The sequence below is a fragment of the Psammomys obesus genome, unplaced genomic scaffold (genome assembly GCF_907164565.1).
Source record: "Psammomys obesus unplaced genomic scaffold, mPsaObe1.curated_primary_1811, whole genome shotgun sequence".
Lineage (NCBI taxonomy): Eukaryota > Metazoa > Chordata > Mammalia > Rodentia > Muridae > Psammomys > Psammomys obesus.
Window position 1 is genome coordinate 1384529 of NW_026590767.1, and position 21435 is coordinate 1405963.

Consider the following 21435-nt stretch of genomic DNA (forward strand, 5'->3'; position numbering starts at 1 on the left):
AAGAGACCCTGGAGAAAAGCCCTAGGACCACGTGGCCATGATGGGTGCACAGAGAACCGGCCTGAGAATTTGTAGACTGGGGAGAGCATTACAGGTTACGGAGGCTGGATGGATAAAGATGGTCAGGGCAAAGAAGAGCATGGACGGAGCCCCAGGGGTACAAGACAGCTCTGGCTGGTAAGCAGCAGCAAGGGAAGTAGTGAGGGAAATCCGGGAGGATGCTGAGGCCCAGGTGCCAGGAAAAGGCTCAGGCTTCTTTAGCAGTGGGAGGCCAGAACCTGCTTTGGAGGCGTGACTGGCCAAACCCCAAACCCTGCTGGGCCCTTCCTCCATCCTCGAGACCAGCAGCGTCAGTTGTCACCTGTTCTGCAGACCACCGAATGGGAGAGGGTCTCTGATTTTAGTGGCACATGAGATTCAATTGGCCAGCCCGCACAATCTGGGCTCCTTCCAATTCCAAGGCCTCAGATTACTTCTTGTAGCTTAAGGTGATATAGCCATGGGGTTCCATGCTGGGAATGTGGATGTCTTTGGCAGCCATTACCCTGTCTACCGTATTCATATAGCCACAAGTTCTAAGTGTCCTCAGGCGTACTGGTTGTGGAGACTGCCACCTCCAGGCTGGCCTCATGCCCTCTCCCTTTGGCTAGTTAATGAGACAACTGATTCCCTGCTGGCAAGATCAAAGCCTTCTCCAGCAGTAGCCATTACCAGGCCAGTTTCTCTTGTTCTGGCCTGGGCAGAGTCATCACTTCTTGACACTCAGAGACTTATCCATTCTCCATCTCCATGTGACAGCTGCCACTTCCCAGGCTTGGTGGACTCAGTGTTCAGCCCCAGGCTTCAGCAGAACTCCTGACTCATTCCCGCAAGTGCCTGCACTCCTGCTTGTCCTCTGAGCAAGCCTGATTGGCACATGCTTGACATTTCAAAGCCTTGGGGGCAAGCAACGAGGAGCTAGAGCCCACAGTTCAGCTCTGACTGCCGCATTAGGTTGTGCTTATCCCTATTCTGTGCACAAAGGCTCCCTTTGCTGCACCGTTGGGATTAGGATTCTTCTCTCTCGCCCAGCTCTAAGTGGAAGGCAGACACACCGAGGGCTTCTGTGTCTGCATAGCAGAGTTTCCTGGGGTTTTGGGGTCTGGATTCTATTGTGGAAATGTGGGGAAAGCAAGAATTCCCCAAATTCGGCGCTCACAGCTATGACGACTGTCATGGGGACAAGCTACCTTTCCAGAGGCACATGCCCCCTTGTACCTGTCGGGGACCTCAAGCTCCAAGCAAACTGATCATAGCTTCCAACTCTGGCCTTTTCTGTCCCTCATGTCTCTGTTCAGCATCCCCACCCATGCAGTTCAATAAGCCTCCTGATACTAGCTTTCCTACTCTTAGGATGGGCAGCCTGGACTCACAGGCAGAGCAGTTAGGAACTTGCAGACTAATCAGGTGCATTGTGTTAAGGACCCAAAAGACAATGTATAGGCGAAACAAGAGGTGGCACCCACCTCCACCTAGAAGACAGAAAAGCAATCAGGAGGGACTTCCTGAGGGAAGAGATACCTGAACAGATTGGGAACTCAGCCAGGCAGGGGCAGCTGAGGGAACTCTAGACAGAGGGACTATTCTTTCTCATCCTCCATTACTCATCAGATTCAATGTAGAGTCCTTGCCTGTGGGCCTGGGACCCTCCCAGTTTCCTTCCATACAACCCTGCCCCCACTGTGTTGGTAATATGTACAGGATTTACCCTGAAATTCTGCTTCAGCCATTGCCCTGAAGCCAAGAGTAAGCCTGGAAACGCTGTTGGCTAGCACTGCTCCAAAGGGAGTTCCCGGCTCCCTCCCATGCTGCTGCATGTCTCCCTTAAACTGAAGGGGCTCTGAGCCAGAGAGAGTCCCCAGGAGTCCCTGCAGCAGGCGGCACTGAGACCTGTAGTGCACTAAGGATCTCGATCCCGGGCACTGTCCAGCCTGGTCCTGGCACCATCCTCCCCAGCCAGAAGACCTCAGGCAAGTCCTGTACCCTTCCAGAGCCCCTATTTCCCAACTGCAAAGCTGGGGAAGTAACAGCGTTCACTCCTTAGGGTTGAGGAGAGGATGATGTGTCCGCCCTCAGCCCAGGATCTGGTTTGGGTCAAGGCACAGTGAATGTACATCAAAGGGACCAGGCAAAGCCACTTCCCAAGTGTCAGAAGTAAAGAGTTGCATGATGGAGCCATCCTCTGAATCAGACAGGGGTTGTTGTTCGTGACCACTTGGTTTGGGGACACAGGAAGGCACCAGATGGGAAACAAACCAGAGGAGAGGTTGGCTGGACCTTCAGGGTGACTGAGCAGTGCAAATGGGGCTTTGAAAGAGGGTTAGAAGGCAGAAGGCAGGAGGTAATAAATATCTTGGTCCAGTCCTGGAGCACTACACACACACACACACACACACACACACACACACACACACACACAGTGAGAGCGAGAGAGAGAGAGAGAGAAAGAGAGAGAGAGAGAGAGAGAGAGAGAGAGAGAGAGAGAGACGGGGAGAAGGAAAAGGAGGAGGAAGAGGAGAAGAGAGCACCTGTCTGTGGGCTTCCCTTGGATAATGGATCACTGATTCTCAGCCCACAAGTTGGGATGAGCGAAGGGGTGCTGGTGGAGGTCAGAGGTCAGGAGTCAAGCTGGTCCAGGGATCACTTCAGAAGCCAGCTTTCTATTGGATCAGTGTCCATTTATCCACACCTTCAAAACACCAACTGTGTCCCCACCCATGGTTCAGCCCAGGGTCTGGGAGACTTAGGGCGATAGTTCTGGGTTTATCATTTGGTAGGGAGACAAAGGCATGTGCACTTTATTTTAGAATAAGACAAGCAGCAAAGGATAGTGTTGGCCACACCCTCTGGACTTCAAGGGGACCAGGAGACCCTATGACTGACCTGTAGGCAGTAAAATGTTTGTGGCAGTCATTAGGCAATTGCTATGGGCAGCCTCTGCTTGCGGGGTCCTCCTGCTTTCAGGAGCTGCTCTGACTTCCTTTTTGTAACTTTTGTGGTGAATGGGGCCAGATCTTCTTGACTGGGGCCAGATCTTCTTGACTCGACCCAGAAGGATAAAGAGGAACAAGGGACCTCCAGGAGCTGGGGGGGGGGGGTGAAGCCGGGGCTCTTGGGAGTCACAGGAAATCTCTGTGTCTTAGGACACTGCTCAGGTGAGAGGTGCTCCTGTCCCTTGTGCTGTTGGCATCCATGTAGACCCCAGCCAAGCGCAGAAGGGTCCCAAGAAGGGTGGCGATCCAGACAGGGGCCAGAAGGCAAGTGGAAACCCAGAGTAGCGCCAGTAAGCAGCCCTGCCTACAGAGCCCAGGCATCTACTAGAAGAATTCTCATCCTGAGGCTGGCCCCTTTCTGGCATTTGTAATGTGACTCCCCCATGTGAGGTACAGCCATGGATTCACACACCACAGCGTACGCGCCCAAGCCTCCTCCCAGCCTCAGCGCCGTGCCACCCTTTTTGAACTGAGTTGACTGAAGTCTTGCCTCACTCTGAGCAAAATGCCAGCGACCTGGGTCTTAAACAAGCTCCCCTTGTCCTTCTCTGGTCACTTGAGCATCCACTGCAGGCTTTCTGGCATGCTCCCGGGCGCTCCTGCTGGCCCTGGCTTGGGATCCTCCTTCTGCCTCCCAGTGCCTCCCACTTCCTGTCTCTCCAACTGTCCCAAGGAAAATGCAAACCTTCTGTGCTCAGCACAGGCATGTCCATCAAAGTGCAGCTCGCAGCCTGAAACATCAACTTTGTGGGTGGTTTCAGATCCTGGCTGCCAGAGCTGAGGCAGTCAATGGGACTGTTGACTGACTTTCTTCCGCTAGGGAGAGGAGCAGCCTGTGTCTGGGATCCTGTTCCATGTACCGAACAAGAGATGGGGGAGGACAGAGCCCTTGCTCCCTGCCAGTGTTTGCGTGGAGCCCCGGATGCTCCTTCCAGTTCACTGACTTCTTAACCAAGAGCCTGAGCGGTGTGGGGTTTGTCTTCCTCAGGTTACAGATTAGCAAACGGAGGCTCTGAGAAGTCACATGACTTCCCCAACTCGGCTTTCCCATCTGGCACAGCCAGGACTGAATTCCCAGTTTGACCCTAGTGCCTTTTCTCTGGACAGGCACTTGGAACTAGTGCCCTGCCCGACCAGAGGGGAGGTCTCCATCAATTGACAAAGGTACTGATACCACCAGGACACATGATCTAATACAGGGACAAAATATTTAAAACCAAGCATTCAAAATATCTGCATACCTGACCTAGGGAATTTCCTCCTTGGATGCCACCTGCAGGGGTTAGCGTGACCTTTGAGCCTCCTTGTGCCTCTGGGAGAACGTGTTTCCTCTACATGGGGTAGGTTCTACCCTCAGGTGCAACTGCACCTGAGGAGCTTTGTTCTCCCCTCTCTCTTCATTTATGCCAGCATCGTTCATACATCCCTCCCCCCCCCCCACTCCTAAGCACACATGTTTCTGGACCCTCTCTCCATTCTTTCTTCTTGTTCTAGATCTTTGGCACCCGGTGCTGCCACCAAGGGGCATCTCAGAGTCCAGGAGTGGCCAAGCATGGACATCTGCTTCAGGAGTATGTTTTCTGTCTTCTGTCCGGATTCCATACAATGTCTCTGCTTTTTAAGCATTTGTGAAAAAAAAAAAAAATAAGACCATGACTCTGAATAGAGTGGGGAGGGAATTATGGGAGGTTTTAGAGGGAAGAAAGGGAAGAGAGAAATGTAATTAAATTATAGTCTCAAATATTTAAAAAAATCTGTATCTATATTTGTATCTATAGAACTTTCTGGGTTTTGGGGACTGGCATCCCAGCATGCCTCTGGATGACACAGGCGCTGGTGCTCTGGGCATGGCACTTTGGGAAGCTGTGACTGGCACTGACACAGAACAGATTAAAGCTTTGGAAATGGCCTAAACCCTGCTTTGAAGAAAAGAGGTGGAAAAGCTACTAGACTATGCAGGGATTAGCCAGCATACACCGTGAAGAGGAGCCGGCGATGGAACTTCAAACGGAAGTTGGCAGTTATACCTGTCTCACCCCCAGTCCCACAACAGCCTTGCCTTGTAAATACCATTCACAAGGGAGGGAAACAGAGCTCGAGGAAGAATCATAGTTTCCTAGGTGTCGGGGAAGTCCTAGAATCTGAAACTAGACCCACCTAATTCTGAAACCTATATTTTTTTGGACCCACGTCTGAGCAGGGTCTGGGTACCGGATGCTTTCTGCGGGGCTATACATGGAGTCATTCAGAGCACATTGTTGGAAAGAGGAAGAATAAATGAGAGGACGTAACCGCTCTGAAAGCCTGGAAAGCCGGCCAAGGGATTCTCTCTATGACCTCATGCTCCAACTTCTCCTCCTACCCATGTCTTATCTGAAAGGTGACCCCCATTACACTTGCCCACCTGATAAAGCAAGGCAGCGCACCTGCACCTGTTACCCAAACCTGATATCCAAATAGGAAGCTGGCCTAAGATAAGGCTGAGGAGGGCAAAGCCTGGAGTCACGGGGTGGGGCTGGTGATTGGCTTGATGCCACAAGTATTCACTGAGCCTCTCCTAAGGGCAGAGATCTGTGCCAGGCTCCTTCAGGGAGAGGCAGGAAGCCACACAGCTCCTGCCATCCTACAGCTTATGGGAAAGAAATAATTACCAACAGGATGTGGGCCAGGCAAAGGGAGGAGAGAAGCAGGTGGTCACTGCTCCCTGAAAGGTCCTGGGAGTTGGGACAGAGAGACGAGAAGAAAGGAGCCACTCACTAGTTAGTGATGCCAGGGGAAGGGTCTGACCCTTCACACTGCAACTGCTAAGGAGTGAGAGATCCTTGAGGTTTGGCTCCCACACCCCTAGTACCCCACAAACCCTACCACCCCTGTCAGGGGCTCTTCTTCACAAGGTCAGGCTCAACTTCCTCTTTGTTCCTTCTAGCTTTACCACAGGCAAAGGAGCAAGGGCCCAGACCCTGAAATTTTCAGTCAGGCCTTCCTCTTTTCTACCCTGCTCCTGTCCCTCACTCCCTCAGCTAGGTTCTTAGAAGCCTCCTCATGGCCTGGCATTTGAGTGGTGAACTTGCAGGGATTTTGTAGGATGGTTAAACAAAGCCATGTTAAAAAAAATGAAATTATGAGTGCAATGGGATAAGTCATGTTGTGTTTTATTAAAGTCAAAGATAAAGGATATTTAAGCCTTGCAATGTTCTAGCTCTTTTACATTTCATGTTATTTATGTTATCCAGCATATTTACATATGTTGTGCCCTGTAATGGGAATATTCCCCACTGTGATATTGTGCATTCCTGCAATTCTATGCTTATTCATGTCACCTGAGTAGGTAGATGCCTTAGTCCATTTTGTGTTACAACAAAACCTCTGAGGCTGAGCATTTTATTTTTTAAAAGAGGAGGTCTACTTAGCTCACAAATAATTTTGGAAGTACAAAAACATAGTGCTAGCATCTTGGTGAGGGCATTCTGCCTTTGTCCATACATAGTGGAGGGCAACTTTATGTATGGATACACACGGAATGGAGAGATCACATGGCCAGCCAGGGAACAAGAGAGATTCAGGGACCAGGTTTACTCTGTATAACAACCTGCACTCATTGAATCCATATCATTGTCATTTTTATATGATCTGAGTGACAGAAACAACTCAAGGGAGAATAGGTTTATCTTGGGCCAGAACTTGATATAGATATAATCTTCAAAGTTCCATTCCTAATGGCCATGTTCACCAAGCTAGGCTCTAGGTTCAAAGCTTCAAAGGTTCAACAAGCTCCCCAAACAGTGCCAGGACCACATGACCAAGAATTTAAACATGTGAGTTTGTAAGATACATTTACAAATCTGTGATAAGTAGCTTTACCAAATTAACAGAACTTAGAATCATTTAAGGAAGTTAATGATTTGCGAAGATCCAGTCCCTTGTGGGTGGCACCATTCTCTAGGCAGATGGTTCTAGTTTTTTGAGACAGGGCTTCTCTGTGTGGCCTTGGCTGTCCTGGACTCACTTTGTAGACCAGGCTGGCCTCGAACTCACGGCACTCCACCTGTCTTTGCCTCTGCCTCCTGGAGTTCTGGAATTACAGGCATGTGACACCATGCCTGGGTTGGCAGAGAGGTCTGAATTTTAGAGGAATTGGAAAATTAAGCTGAGCACAGGCGAGCAACCAGGATGGATGTGATCATTTTTCTCTGCTCTTGGCTGCTGCTGTGGCTATGCAATGAGATGCTGTTTAAAGTTCCTGCCTTGATTCCCCAAAATGGTGGACTGTAAGTTGGAACTGTATTTGTAAGCTGAAACAAACCTTTTCACCTTCCTAAGTTGCTTTTTTGTCAGGGTAATTTATCACAGCAACAGAAATGAAACTTGCCAACATCCAAACCATAACACAGAAGTCCCTTCCTCCTCAACAACCTTTCACTAGGCAGCACCTCCTGAAGGTCCTACATTCTTAATGCCATCGTGCTGGAGACTGCACTGCTACCATGCAGAACTTTGTGAGATATATTTGCATCAAGGAATTAGGGTAAGTGCATGCTTTGCTTAGCTTACTGCTTCAGTAAAGTGATGGAGAGAATCTAGGGTAACAGCTGAGCTTAAGCGTATCAAGTGTCATAGCTGTATGGCAAACTGATCAGACAACTGAGGGAATCGTCTCTCAGTGTTAGAGAAGGTTAACACAAAGCTTCCTCTAGACAAATGAGTGGGTTCTCAATAGACATCCTCCTTATTTCACCCCTGTCTGGTGAAAATCCAACCAACCGATCTTCCTCGGCTGTCCATTTGTTGAGATTAAACATATTTGATCAGAGTGTGACTTTCTCCTCCTAGCAGGAAAGCAGTCAAGCATTTAGTCATGGCCTGTTTGGGTGGCACAAGCCGGCTCTCTGATGGTGGATTTTGGAAAAGTACTGTATCATAAAAAGTGTATGGAGTTTAAAATTAGGATGATTGTTTATTATTGGTAACTGTGTGTTGTGATCCTTTATATTGACCCATTCATAATAAACTTAGGATCACATTTGTAAATTTTGTTTTTGAGGAGAATGCTGCCTTCGACCTCTTCGCTGATATTGCCTCTGCAACATGCAGTCTTTATTTTGAAGTTAATGCGCATCTGTCCTCCACCATAGAACCAGAGAGCAGGGGTGGGGGTGCTAAGGCCTTCTGGAGAAATCTCACATCCACAGAAAATATGACTCTGAGGGACATTAGCTTGGAGTTCTGGAGCTGGCACTGTGCCCCAGACACATGCCTGAGCTCCTGAAACTGTTGATCCTCTGCACACTCACTGCTGGGAAAGCACAGAGGTCCTACCCCTCTCCTGCAGTGCTTGCTTTAAGGCCTAGAGAATTTCTTTTATGGGATTTTAGGGATTTCTAGAAAAGACAAAGAACTCAAGGTGCCCAGGATACAGGAGGACGTAGAGCTGTGGTTCTCAACCTTCCCAATGCTGCGGCCCTTTAACACAGTTCCTCAGGTTGTGGTGACCCCCAACCATAAAGTTATTTTCATTGCTACTCATAACTGTGATTTCGTTACTGTTATGAATCGTAATGTAAATATCTGTATTTTCTAATTGTCTTAGCTGTTCAATCTGTGAAAAGATCGTTCAGCCTCCAATAGGGTCATGAACTACACGTTGAGAAACACTGCCATAGACTACGCTTCTGCATGGGCTTCTCTCTCTAGAAATCGTCAGAGGCATGGCAAAGTCTTTTGTACTCAGGAGTCCACAGTGGATTCAATGGCTTCCAGCTCGGTGACTTTGTGAGCAGAGCCAGGTCTGAGTTATAACACCTACAGGGCATCTGGGACTTGCAGGCATCCACTGAAGATCCGCCTACCCTCAGAAACCTGGGAGTTGACTCCTGTATTCATGCTGGTATGCAGGCGAGGACCTGCTCAGAGAGCTCCACGTTTCTCTGGGGTCCTACAGCAATACGTGGAGACATGAAGTTCAGCCCTATTCATTCTCCTAGACCTGCTGACTTGAGAGCCCAGAGCCTCTCAGAGGACAACTCTTAGGTGTCGTACAAAAAATGTGATGGAATGTCTCTGGGTATTGGGCACATTAGTTTACAGAAATCATTCCTTTAGGTATCAATAAATAGAATCAAAAAATGAAAACAAAACAAAACCTAAGATCGGCGAGCATTTCTTTAAAATGTTTCTCTGCTATTCGATAGTCCTCTATTGAGAATTCTCTCTTTAGCTCTGTACCCCACTTTTTAATTGATTACTTGGTTTGTTGCTGTTTAACTTCTTGCATTCTTTATATATTCTGGATAGTAGTCCTCTGTCAGATATAGGGTTGGTGGAGATCCTATCCAGTCTGTAGCCTGGTGTTTTGTTCTGATGACAGTGTCCTTTGCTTTACAGAAGCTTTTCAGTTTCATGAGGTCCCATTATTGATCGTTGATCTTAGAATCTGTGCTGTTGATGTTCTGTTCAGGAAGTTGTCTCCTGTACCAATGAGTTCAAGGCTCTTCCCCACTTTTTCTTCTAACCGATTTAATGTGTCTGGTTTTATGTTGAAGTCTTTGATCTACTTGTACTTTAGTTTTGTGCAGGGTGATAAATATGGATCTATTTGCATTTTCTACATGTAGATATCCAATTAGACCAGCACCATTTATTGAAGATGCTATTTTTTTTCCATTGTATGGTTTTGGCATCATGTGTCCATAGTTGTGTGGGTTTATTTCTGGGTCTTCTATTCGGTTCCATTGATCCACCATTCTGTTCCTATGCCAGTACAATGCAGTTATTATTACTGTTGCTGTATAGTAACAGTATATAGCTTGAAATCAGGCATAGAGATACCTCCAGAAGATCTTTTATTGTAGAGGATTGTTTTAGCCATTCTGGGTTTCTTGTTATTCCATATGAAGTTGAGAATTTTTCTTTCAAGGTCTATAAAGAATTGTGTTGGTAATTTGATGGGAATTACATTGAATCTGTAGATTGCTTTTGGTAAGATGACCATTTTTACTATGTTAACACTGTCAAGCCATGAACATGGGAGATCTTTCCATCTTCTGGTATCTTCTTCTATTTCTTTCCTCAGAGACTTGAAGTTTTTTTCATACAAGTCTTTGACTTGCTTGGTTAGAGTTATACCAAGGAAGGTACTTTATGTCCTTTGTGGCTATTGTGAAGGATGTTGTTTCCCTAATTTCTTTCTCAGCCCATTTGTCTTTTGTATACATGAGGGCTACTGATTTTTTTTTTTGAGTTAATTTTGTATTCAGCCACTTTGCCGAAGATGTTTATCAGCTGTAGGAGTTCTCTGGTAGAATTTTTGGGGTCACTCTCAATGTACTTAGTAATCAGGGAAATGCAAATCAAAAAGACCCTGAGATTTCACCTTATACCCATCAGAATGGCTAAAATAAAAAACTCAAGTGACAATACATGCTGGAGAGGGTGTGAAGAAAGGGGAACACTTCTCCATTGCTGGTGGCAATGTAAACTTGTATAACCACTCTGGAAATCAATCTGGTGCTTTCTCAGACAATTAGGAATAGCACGTCCTCAAGATCCAAGTATACCACTCCTAAGCATATGTCCAAAATATGCTCAACTATACAACAAGTACATTTGCTCAACCATGTTTGTAGCTCTATTCGTAATAGCCAGAAGCTGGAAACAACCTAGATGTCCCTCAATGGAGGAATGGATACAAAGATTGTGGTACATTTACAGAATGGAATACTATTCAGCTATTAAAAGCAAGGCAATTATGAAATTCGCAGGCAAATAGTGGGAACTAGAAAAGATCATCTTAAGTGAGGTATTCCAGAAGCAGAAAGACACACATGGTATATACTCACTCATAAATGGATATTAGTCATATAATATAGGATAAATATACTAAAATATATATTTCTAAAGAAGCTAAACAACAAGGAAGACCTTAGGGAAGATGTTCAATCCTTATTCAAAATGACAAATGTGAAAGATACCAGAAGCAGAAGACAGGGAACGTGGCCTCTGAAAAACTACTGATCAAAGTATTGAAGCAGAGGCTGAGACCCATAGCCAAGCTTTGGGCAGAGTGCAGGGAATCTTATGAAAGAAGAGGGAGATAGAAAGACCTGGAGGGGATAGAACCTCCAAAAGGAGACCAACAGAGCCATAAAAACAGAGGCCTGGGGGCCCTGAAGAGAATGATACTCCAACCAAGGACCTAAAACCCCTGCTGAGATGTAGCCCATAGACTCAGTCTCCAAGTAAGGGGAGCAGGACTTTCTCTGGCATAAACTCAGTGGCAGGCTCTCTGATCACCTCCCCCTGGGGGGTGCAGCCTTGCCAGGCCACAGAGGAAGACAATGCAACCAGCCTTGATGAGACCTGATAGGCTAGGGTCAAATAGAAGGGAAGGAGGACCTCCTCTATTAGTGGACTAGGGGAGGGGCATATGGGGAAAAGAGGGAAGGAAAGTGGGATTGTGAGGAGATGAGGGAGGGGACCACAGCCAGGATACAAATTGAATAAATTTTAATAAATGATAATAATAAAAATATTTTAAAAATGAAATAAAACAAGAGTACCTAAGTAAAACAATTTTTCTTTTTCATTATTTATTTTATTCACTTTACATCCTTGTAGCCCCCTCTATTCTCCTTTTCCAGTCCCACCCTGCCTCCCTCCCTTCTCCCTGACCCTCTTTCTCAGAAAAGGGGAGCTCTCTTTCCCACTCACCCTAGCTCATCCAATTGCATCAGGACTGAACCCTCTTACCCTGTGATCTGTCAAGGTAGTCCTGCCAGAGGAAGTGACCTAAAAGCTAGCAAGCGAGTCCATATCTGATGCAGTCCCCACATCCCTTCCCAGAGTACACACTTGAAGCCTAGGCTTCCCATCTGCTACATCTTTGTAGGGGGCCTAAGTCCAGTTTGTGGATGTTTCTTGGTTGATGCTTCAGTCTCAGCAAACCTATCTGGGGCCTGGTTAGTTGACTCTTGTTTTTCTTGTGGCGCTCCTGTCACTTCAGAGTCCTTTTTTTCTTTCCTCCTACTATTTTCGAAGACTCCATACACATTGACCAATGCTTGGCTGCGAGTCTCAGCATCTATTTTGAAACACGGCTAGGAAGAGCCTCGCAGAGGACAACTCTGACAGGCTCCTGTCTGCAAGCTCAGTAGGGTATTGCTCATAATGTCAGGACTAGACACACTCCGATACGGTGGGTCTTTGGTTGGGCCAGGCATCGGTTGGGCATTCCCTCAACCTCTGCTCTATCTGCTCTATCTTTATCCCTGCACATCTTGCAGGCAAGGTAAATTTTGGGTTGAAGACTTTGTGGGTGGATTGGTGTTCCCTTCTTTTTACTAGAAGATTGTCCTCTTCAGTCTCTATGGTCTCTGCTACTAGGAGTCTCTGCTTGAATCTCCCTCATACCCTTTCAGGAGCCTACCCTGACTTAGGTCTCCAGCTTGGCTACCTGCAGTTTCTCTTTTCTCTGCAGGCTTCCTGTCTTCTCACCCTTGCTCTTTCAGGTCTAATCCCCACCCTTTTAACTCTCTGTGCCCCCTCTCCTACCTTGTTCCCTCTCTTCAGCCATTATCTGTGTCTATTCTATCCCCATTCTGAGTTATATTATACATCCTCCCTTGAATCCTCCTTATTTCTTATCTTCTTTGGGTGCCTCCTAGTATGTTTATACTATTTAGCTAAAATCCACTAATAAGTGAGTAAAAACCATGTATATCTTTCTGGGTCTGGGTTACCTTACTCAGGATGATCTTTTCTAGATTCATACATTTGCCTGCAAATTTCATGATTTCTTTGTTTTTAATAGTATTCCATTGTGTAAATGTGCACAGTTTCTTTATCCATTCTTTAGTTGAGGAACATCTAGGCTCTTTCCAGGTTTTGTCAATTATGAATAAAGCTGCTATGAACATAGTTGAGCAAGTGTCCTTGTTTCATGGCAGAGCGTCTTTTGGGTATATACCCAGGAGAGGTATAGCTGGGTCTTGAGGAAAAATTATTCCCAATTTTCTAAGAAAACACCAAATTGATCTACAAAGTGGTTGACAAGTTTATACTCCCAAAAGCAGTGGGGGAGTGTCTAAACTTTATATGGTAAAACAAAAAACTCAGAATAACTAAAACAATCCTATACAATAAAAGAACTTCCGGAGGTATCTCCATCCCTAACTTCTAGCTATACTACAGAGCCATAAAATCTGCATGGTACTGGCAAAGAAATAGGCTGGTTGATCAATGAAACCGAATCAAAGACCCAAAAATAAACTCACAAATCTATAGCCACTTGATTTTTGACAAAGGAGCCCAAACTATACAATGGAAAAAAAAAAACTGCATGTTCAACAAATGGTTCTGGTCTAACTGGATGTCTATATATAGAAAAATGCAAATAGATCTGTATTTATCTCCCTGCACAAAACTCAAATCCAAGTGGATCAAAGACCTCAATATAACACCAAATACAGTAAAACAAGTTATTAAGAAGTCCAAATGAGGGTGTTCTGGGATGGCTCAGCAGTTAAGAGCACTTGCTGCGTAATCACGGGGAGTAGAGTTTGGATCCTGGTACCCACACAACAAGTTGGTAGACACACCTATAGCCTTAGTCTCGAAGCAGGCAGAGGCAGGAGGATTACTGAGCTTGTTGACTTTGACCCGGCTAAGAAACACAAACCTTAGATTCAGAGAGAGAGAGAACCTGCCTCAAAGAAATAGGTGTGTTTTCATAAAGGAGGGCACTGCATGCCCTCTTCTGGACCTCATGTGCACACAGAAGCACACATGCATTTCCATGTATAAGTGTGCATACACTCATACAGACCAATACACACACAACAAATAATCCTACAAGGAAGCCTAAGGAAAAAAAAAAGATAGATGTGCCTGCCATGCAGAGCCTGCGCTGTCGGCACCATTTAATAATACATGCAATGACTTGGATAGGGCACCAGAAGAGAGTCTTGACATATTCACACACTACGTCCACTAAACACTATCACTTGTTATATTACTATTTTTTTTTTACCTTAATCGGAACCACTATGAACATCCACCATCCACAACCTCCATTTGCCATATAAGCACCACCACCCACCTTGATTTTCCACAGCAAAGTAGGTAAGAAACCAGGTGTCTATGGACTACTTTGGGGATCACTGGGAGACAGGAAACAGTCTCAATTCTAAGTAGCTGATTTCTCTATTCATAGCGTCAGGAAACCATGGCTTTCAAGTACTCATTGGGGTGTAATAGAAATGTTTGCTTAAATAATATCTTACTAATTTGAGATATAAAACAGCCTTTGCTATGAATGGGTTCCGATGGTTTAAGGCTTGCATTTAAAGCTAGGGGTGGTTTAAGGCTTACCTCATACTCAGGGTCCCGCCAAGCCTGCTGTGAGAGCCCCAGCTCACATTCCAGCCAGTGTGTATCCTGAAGACTGCTGGATTATATATTCATTGAAAGTGACTGTCCATAATGTCTAGGACACACAAGATGCCTTGCCTTAAAGGCTGTGTCCTATTTAGAATCTGCCTCCATTATGCAGATGCAATCGTTTCACAGCGATGGCAGTTTAATGGGGAGCTCTGCCGAACCCTAAGATATTGCCGATATTGCTTTCCATGGATCAAACACAGCAGATCAAAGTGAAAAAATTTCAGAGTCCTCTCACAGGAAGAAATTCCTCCAGGCAAAGCTTTGAGGTTTTCACAGTCCTGAAAATGAGCCCTGACTTTCTTCTGGCAACAACAACAAAAATTCCTTTTATTTGTGCCAAGTCAGAATATATTTCTTCTCTGAAACTATTTTATAGATTTCATGTCATTTTCCACTTTCTGTTTCATCCTTGAAGTAATTACCTGCATTTAAGTAAATGTAGGCCCAGCGAACAGGAGGCATGTTTAGGCAGATAAGGCCTGTAAGGCAGCCCCGGGGGATGGGAGCAGAGCTGTGTCTATAATTCTTCTAAATTTCAGGATCACGTGGCTAACTCACAGAGCAATGGTGTATTCAAGGATCTAGAGTCAGGCAGCCAAAAGCATAATTCAAAAAGAACCTCAAATATTACCTAGGCATCTCAAAACTGTGACAAGCATCCTAATGGAAGAGTCTGTAGCAACTGTGTTTTCCTTTTGCCTGCACTGTTGGGGTTCTTAGCATCTCTCTCTGCACAGGTCTCCTAAATCTTTCTCCTGGCACTCAAGTGGCAAACACAGGATTCTTTTCTGTGGGGCAAAACATGGGCATGAAGGGGAAGGTCTGTCTACTCCCTCTCTCCCTGTGGTGTCAGTTTGTGCACACTGTGAGTAAATGATCCAACTTAATATATGATGAAGCCTGAATCCACCTAGTTCAATGGAATGGCAGTTAGTCTTTTTATGGGTTTCCAGTGACCCAAAGAGCAAAACAAACAAACAAACAAACAAATAAGCTAATCTCAGTAACAATAAAAGAACTACCATGAACAATCTTTTTCATAGGCTAATTGGAGACTCTTGCTATCTTCTATTTGCACAAGGTTAAGCCATTATAATTAAGATACAATAAAGTAGAGGCAGTTGTTGGTAGGAATGCAGTGAGAGACTTCTGATTTCAGTGGAGTGTGTAAAGATCTTACAGGAAATCGCTGCCCTAATGAGTAGACAGCTGGATCAACATGAAAAGCCACAGCATTTCTTAGATCCACCAAAAGATGAGGAAAAAGCTGTGCCTAAGCTGGAGCAGTAGACAATAGGTGGGTCCTGAGAATCAAAATTATAGAGAATCAAAATGTACTGAAATTCCCAAGCAGTTGCCTCTGTGGGAACAATGTGAAAGTAGGGAAACCTCAACTACAATAGAAAGAGTTGAGAGAAACACAACAACCTAAAAGTGTATGTCCTGTACAATTACCCAATAAAGTCTCAGGGTTGGGCTAGGGACATATTTCAGTTGGCAGAGTACCTGCCTGGCAGCATGAAGCTCTGGCTTCAGTCATCAACACCAGGTGTGCTGGTGCATGCCCGTGATTCTGGCACTGGGGAGGCAGAGGCAAGGGGATCGGCAGTTCAAGGCCACCCTCAGCTATGCAGTTAGTTCAAGGTCATCTGGAGTTAGATAAAATGGCAGGAGAGGGGCTGGAGAGAAGGTTCCGTGCTTTGAAGTGCTTACTGTTCTTTCAGAGGACTCATCTTTGTTCCCAGCGCCCACATGGTGCTCATAACCTCCTGTAACTCCAGTTCCAGGGGATCTGATGCCTCCTTCTGGTCTCCATGGACACTATCCATGTGGCATACACAATCATAAGCTCACATGTATATACTTAAATTTTAAAAAGTCTTTTTACAAAGTGTGCAGGAGAAATAAAGCCTGTCTCAGGCTAAAAAAAAAAAAAATGATGCAAATGTTGCCAGGTGTCTCTCTTTACAAGAAAAATAATAATGAGATTCTTTTTTGAATTTTTATTTTATTTTCATTAATTACAGTTTATTCATTTTGTATCCCAGCTATAGCCCCATCCTCTATCCCCTCCCAAGCCCATCCTCTCTCCCTCTTTTTCTCCTATGCCCTTCTCCCAGTCCAATGATGGGGAGGTCCTCCTCCCCTTCCACTGGACCCTACTCTATCAGGTCTCATCAGAACTGGCATCTTTGTCTTCCTCTGTGCCCTATCAGGCTGCTCCCCCCTCAGGTAGAGGTGATCAAAGGTCCAGCCCATGAGTTCATGTCAGAGACGGTCTCTGTTCCTGTTATTGAGGAGCCCTCTTGGACACTGAGCTGCCATGGGCTACTTCTGTGCAGAGGTTCTAATTTATCTCCATGTATGGTTCTTGTTTGGAGTATCAGTCTCAGAAAAGACCCCTGGGACCAGATTTCTTGGTTCTGTTGCTCTTCTGTGGAGCTCCTGTTTCCTCCAGTTCTTTCTATCTTCCCCTTCTTTCATAAGATTCCCTGCACTCTGCCCAAAGTTTGGCTATGAGTCTCAGCATATGTTTTGATACCCTGCTGGGTAGAGTCTTTCAGAGGCTCTCTGTGATAGGCTCCTGTCCTGTTCCCTGTTTTCTCCCTCCTGCTTCTTCAATGAAGATTGAACGTCTTATCCAGGGTCCTCCTTCTTGATTAGCTTCCTTAGGTGTACAGATTTTAATATGATTATCCTGTATTATATGTCTAATATCCACTTAAAAGTGAGTATATACCCTGTGTATCTTTCTGCTTCTGGAATACCCCACTCAGGATGATCTTTTCTAGATCTCACCATTTGCCTGAAAATTTTATGATTTCCCTGTTTTTAATTACTGAATAGTATTCCACTGTGTAAAGGTACCACAATTTCTGTATCCATTTTCAACTGAGAGACATTTGGGTTATTTCTAGCTTCTGGCTATTACAAATAAAGATGCTACGAACATGGTTGAGCAAATGTCCTTGTTGTATACTTAAACATCTTTTGGATATATGCCTAATAGTGGTATAGTTGGATCTTGAGGAGGTGCTATTCCTAATTGTCTGAGAAAGCTCCAGATTGATTTCCAGAGTGGTTGTACAAGTTTACATTCCCACCAGCAATGGAGTAGGGTTCCTCTTTCTCCACATCCTCTCCAGCATGTATTGTCACTTGAGTTCTTGATTTTAGCCATTCTGATGGGTGTAAGGTGAAATTCTTTAGAAAGAAGAAAATTCCAGAAACCCAGAAAAGGAAAAAAAAAAAAAAAGCATCGGTAACATGATTAAGTAAAAGTCAAAAGATAGTTCTCTTCTTCTGATGGAAATAACAGTGTCAAAATGACAATATCAATGATGCATTTGATGAATATTCTTTCCTGTATATGTTTATAAATAAAGCGAGTGACAGCAATAATATAGAGGAATATTCTGTTCTTAGTTACCTGAATGAAATACCTATGAAGTGGGGGTGTGCAGCTTAACAGTGGCTACAGACTGCTTATAATACATAATGCAAATTCTTGGACAACCACGCAAAAATAAGACAAAAATAAAAAAGAAAAGAATAAAAGGGGGACGGTCATTTATATGCTAAAAGAGAAAACAAAATCATATAAAATGTTCAATTGTTATAAGTGTAGAAAAAGTATGGAGGAAAAAGAGGGGAAAGAGAAAGAGGAATAAACAGAAAACAGTATAAAAACAGTAACTGTGAATTCAATTATATTAATGACTCTTTTAAATATAAGTGGTCTAAATACAGCAACTAAAAGATAGAGATTAGGCCTGAGAAGAGAGCTCTGAAAAGTGAAAGGTTTTCTTTTACCTTCACTTTCATGTGTTGCAAGGCTGAGGACCTGGTTTAGATGCCTAGAACACAGATAAAGATAGCCAACCGTGGTGACATCGACTTATATTCCAAGTGGGGGGGTGGGGGGAGGGAACCCAGGCTTGATCCCTTTGGCACACTGACAGACAAATTTATAATTGGCAAGTTTCAAATCCATCCATGAGAGACTCTGCCCCCAAAGCAAGGTGTATGGCTCTTGCGGAGCAAGACTGAGACTGTTCTTTGGCCTTCACATGTATTTATTTATATACATGTATTCACATGTGGACACACACACACACAAACACACCACAGACAGACAATATGTATAAAGGTTCAAAACTCAATGAAATATTGCCTACAAGAATGGCATACTACTGAGCCATTAAGAACACGGACCATGTTGCCTGCGTATTGATTGCTTCCCCCTGATGAGACTTGCTTACCAGGCCACAGGGGAGGAAGACAAACTCAGTCCTCATGTGAATAGATGAGCTGGGGTGTCTGGGTAGGGGGCTCCCTGATTCTGAGGAATAGAGGAGAGGGGATGCAGGAGGGAGGGTGGGGCTGGGAGGAAAGGAGGGAGGGGCCGATGACCAAGATGTAAATTGAATTCATTAATAAAACAAAAAAGAAAAAAAAAGAAAACTCCAAAGGCATGGATTAAAGAGCTAAAGGGATGAAAAACAGAACTTATGGACGCTGATTGAAAGAAGTTGGAGATAGCTTGCTTATTTTGGGAGGAACACAAGGAACGTTATTATGGCTGAAGCGGCGAATAACGGTGATGAAGGGCCAAGAATACACAGCAAGCCATAATTCCAGCCCCTAGCGGCGAAAAAGCATCAAACAGCATGAGGTAAAACCTGCTGCATCGTGACAAAATCAGATACACCCACTAGTATAGTGGGTGGAGGCGATAACACCCCCTTATTACGGACAGCTTCCTCTGGTAGCGAAGGCACGGCCGAGCTCCACCACCAAAAATCAGCTGGATATAACGAACAGCCAGGGACTATTTTATGCAACAACGTCAAATTACATTTTTCAGTCTTATAAGGGTCCTACAGTGAGATAGACCGCATTCTGTGCCATCAAAAGACTAGAAGTCATTCAGTGACAGCACTCAGACAACAGCAGTATCAACAACAGATAGCTAGAAAATCCCATAATGCCTAGAAATTAATACCTTTCTGCAAAGCATATAAACCAAAGAACTCTCAAGAGAAATTCTAAAGTATTTTGAAATAAGTGAAAAGGAAAATATGACTTATCAAAGCTTGTGCGAGACATCAAAAATAGTTCTTATGGAAAAAAAATGTGTTGACTGTAGTTTCGGAAAAGAAGAAAAACCTAAGATAAATAATCTAAGAGTTTGCTCTAGGCAATCAGAAAGAAAGAGAGAAAATTGAATTCAAGGTCTGAAGAAAAAATAAGTAATAAAAATGAAAGCAAAAAAAAAAAAATCAATGAATACAGAAAAGGAGAAAATAGCAAATCCCAAAGATGGTTATTGAAAAGATTATGGCACTGTGAAGTCTGGGTCCAGCTCTGTCACTACATAATTCCAACAAGTTTTATTATTATTATTATTATTATTATTATTATTATTATTATATTTTCCTTATACATTATATCCTAACTGCAGCTTCCTCTTCCTCCAGTTCTCCCAGCCCCCTCCTACCTTTCCCCTAAATCCACTCCTCTGTTTCTGTTAAAAAAAAAAAAAAGCAGGCCTCTCAGGATATCAACCAAACATGGCATAATAAATTACAATAAGACTACGCTGGACAACGTGACCCAGTAGATGGAAAAGGGTACATGTTCTCACTGTTAGGGGTCCCACAGGAGCATCAAGCAACACAGCCATAAGACACACACAGAGGACCTAGCTCAGGCCCATACAGGTTCTGTGACTGCTGCTTCAGTCTCTGTGGGCCCCTGTGAGCCCTGCTTAGTTGATTCTGTGAGCTGTGTTCCTGTGGTACTGAAGTCTTCCACTCTCAATGTGTGAGTGTTGATGTGTAATTTATACTTTTGTAGTGTTTCTTTTACAAACTTGGGGCCCCTTGTGTTTGGGGTATAGATGCTAAGAACTGAAAGGTCATCTTGGTGGATTTTTCCTTTGATGAGTATGAAGTATCCTTTCCCAACTTTTTTGCTTGTTTATTTTGGGGTTTTCTCCCTGTTTCTTCTGGCTAATTTTAGTCCGACATCTAACTCTTCCACAGTTTCTTTGCAAAAGAAGATGAAGCATAAAACATCAAATATCCCATGAGCCTTAAGCTGAGTGATTCCATGCATTACTTCTTCAAAAGGTGAATGCATTAGGATTCCAACAGAAATTCTAAATCAGAGATCAGTAAGACTCTACCTAGCAGTGTTTCAAAGCAGACACTAAGACTCATAACCAAACCCTCGGCAGAGTGCAGGGAATCATATGAAAGAAGGGAAGTTAGTATGATATGGAAAGGATAGGAGCTCCACAAGGACCAAATATATTTGGGCACAGGGTCTTTTCTGAGACTGACACTCAACCAAGGACCATCTATGGATATAACCTAGAACTTCTGCTCGGATGTGGCCTGTGGTAGCTCAGTAACCAAGTAGTTTTCCAAAGTAAGGGGAACACGGACTATTTCTAATAGGATCTCAAGGGCAGGCTGTTTGACCCCCACCCCAGGGGAGGAGCAGTCTGTTAGGCCACAGAGGAGGACTTTGCAGCCAGCCCTGAAGATACCTGATAAAACAGGGTCAGATGAAAGGGGAGGAGGTCCTCCCCTATCAGGGGACTTGGAAAGGGGCAGGGAGGAGACCAGGGAGGGAGTGTGGGGTTGGGGAGGGAATGAGGGAGCGGGATACAGCTGGGACACAGAGTTAACAAAATGTAACTAAAAAGAAAAATAAAAAAAAAAAAAAGAAGAGGCCCCAATTTTCTAAGAAAAAATGCAAGAGTTTTCAAAAGGTTCAGGAGAAGACATTAAGAAGACCATATTACTGTATGGTCAAACAAAGCAGAAGAGAGACGAGGCAGGAAGATAAGTGAGGGGAGGGGAGAGGCTGGTATCTAACCTCTTAGAGAGATAATGAATAGATGATAGATAGATAGATAGATAGATAGATAGATAGATAGATAGATAGATAGATAGAT